Raw genomic sequence first — 2328 nt, 5'->3', positions numbered from 1 at the left:
TGAGTTCCATTGAACTCACTATCTTGAAGTCCTCCAAGCCCAGCTTCTAAATTTTTAATTCTTTCTTTGTTGGTTGCCATTATAAGATATAGTTGTGATACCAGTGATAGGTCCAGTCAAAGCTATTACAATTGCTAATTACAAAAAATTCCTCTTAGGAGGATGAAGCACAATAATTGACTCTGAATAATCATATTCATTATTGCATATATAATGAAAGGGTTTAAATACATCAGCATGCTGATATGAGTCTACAATTGATTCCATGAATCCAAGGGAAGACCTTTAAACATTCCAATCTTAGAGTAGAGAAGCAGCAAAGACAATCCCTACATGATCACACTTCCAACAGAGAATATTAATTAACAAGAAATCGAAACATTGCTTAAGCCATAATCAGAGGTGAAGGCGATAAGTGGGAGTGGCGCACAGATGGTTTGCTCTCGGGGTTACAAGACCAAACGCCTCAGTCATGTCCAATTCCTCCGGCAGCATATTGTTAGGAAGCTCCCAATCAAAGCAATGCACCAGCTGTCCCACAATTTGCCGAACCATGGTTAGTCCCAAATGCATTCCAGGGCAGCTCCTGCGCCCAGCCCCGAAGGGGAGAAGCTGGAAATCGCGTCCACGAACATCTATGTTACTCCCAGCAAACCTCTCTGGAATAAACTTGTTTGCATCAGTCCAAGCACTTTGGTCGCGTCCAATAGCCCAAGCGTTTACAATAACACGTGCTTTTTGCGGGATGAGGAAGCCATCTATGGTGCAATCTTCCATTGACTCGTGAGGGACAAGTAGAGGTGCCACTGGATGGAGCCTGAAAGCTTCCTTTATAACCATGTGCAAGTACTCCAAGCCCTCCAAGTCTGATTCTTCCACCATTCTATCCATGCCTATTTTCTCTTCCAGCTCTTTCTGGACTTTCTTCATTACTCTTGGATGCTTGATGAGCTCGGAGAGAGTCCACTCAATTGCTGTGGCTGAGGTGTCCATTGAGCCTACAAGCATGTCCTGAAAGAGAAAGGTACTGCTTACTAACAGTTACTTCAATTCTATGCGTTCTTACCAAGATTATGGCTTTGATGTTGTCTTGACCAATACGATACGTAGTTTCTTCAGAACCCAAGAAGTCCAACATGACATCAACAAAATCTTTGGTTCTGTTTTCGTCCTTGAACTGAATGTGCTCATCAATAATCTTCTCAATGAAGTCATCAAAAACCTTGGCTTTGGCCTCATGCGCTTTGTAAGACCCTCAAGGTCAAGTGGTGCAATTGGAGGGATGTAATCTCCCAAGTTAAAGCTTCCTGCTAAACGCAGGCCCTCATGAGTTTTGAACCCCTTCTCATCAAATTCCTTTTCCAAGTATTTCTTTCCAAAAACCATCCTACAACTGATGTCAGCGCTTAGAGATAAGACCTTGGAACCAATATCGACAGCAACACGCTCACGAGAAGCATCTTTAATGTAGTCAATCAAGAGGTCAAGCTCTTCTTTCCTCGTGGACATGAAGGAATTTATTTTATGGTTGCTAAGTTTTAGGTTGGTTGCCACTTCATGTGCAACAAATGGAAGGTACCAACCATTGACTATTGGCAGCCACCATTGTTGAATGAGCTAGAGTTGGTGGCTACCAATATTGACAACAAAGCAAGAAAAGCCTCCATGAATGCCTATAAATAGAGGCATATGTGAGAGACCAAAATGAGAAAGAGGAAGTAGAGCCAAAGAGGTGAGAAATGTAAGAGAGAGTGTGCTACCAAGGGCAGCAAGCAGTAACTGCCATTGCAGCACTGCAAAGAGAGAAAAGAGTGAGGTTGAGAGTTGTCAAAAAGAGTGGATGATTCCTCCTGCTCTATTGTTGTAAATCTTGTTCTCTCCCTACATAATGCAATGGCTTCTCCCGTGGATGTAGGCGGTTTGCCGAACCACGTTAAATATTGTGTTAGTGTGCTTGGCTTCCAATGAGCAAATATTAGAACATCACCGGTCAGATTTCCCAACAATTGGTATCAGAGCTTTTGGTTTAAAGTGGTGTTTGATTTTGCTCCAAAATAAAAGTTGTCAAAATTGTGTTTTGACCATACCACTATGTAGAGGAGGAAGAGACGAAGCCACTAGTGAAAACCGAGTCGAAATCGGACGTCGGAATCCGCCGCACGCGCCGTCACGTGCCGGCGGGGTGACTGGACACGTGCGCAGATGCGCGCCACGTGTCACACGCGTCTTCTTCGCCCGGATGGGCTGACCCGACCCGAATACCAGAAGATCCGACCCACGCACGAGATCTGGATGATGATGATGTCATCATGACGTCACAGGTTTGTC

General features: G+C 44.0%; 1 pseudogene; it reads right to left on the bottom strand.

Annotated features, from left to right (window-relative positions):
- Positions 1-229: 229 nt before the first annotated feature.
- Positions 230-2328, bottom strand: part of LOC105114130 (cytochrome P450 CYP736A12-like) — a 5666-nt pseudogene continuing 3567 nt past the window's right edge.

This window comes from Populus euphratica, unplaced genomic scaffold (assembly GCF_000495115.2).
Source record: "Populus euphratica unplaced genomic scaffold, PopEup_1.0 scaffold487.1, whole genome shotgun sequence".
In the NCBI taxonomy this organism is placed as follows: Eukaryota; Viridiplantae; Streptophyta; class Magnoliopsida; order Malpighiales; family Salicaceae; genus Populus; species Populus euphratica.
This window is presented reverse-complemented; position numbering and strand designations above follow the sequence as displayed.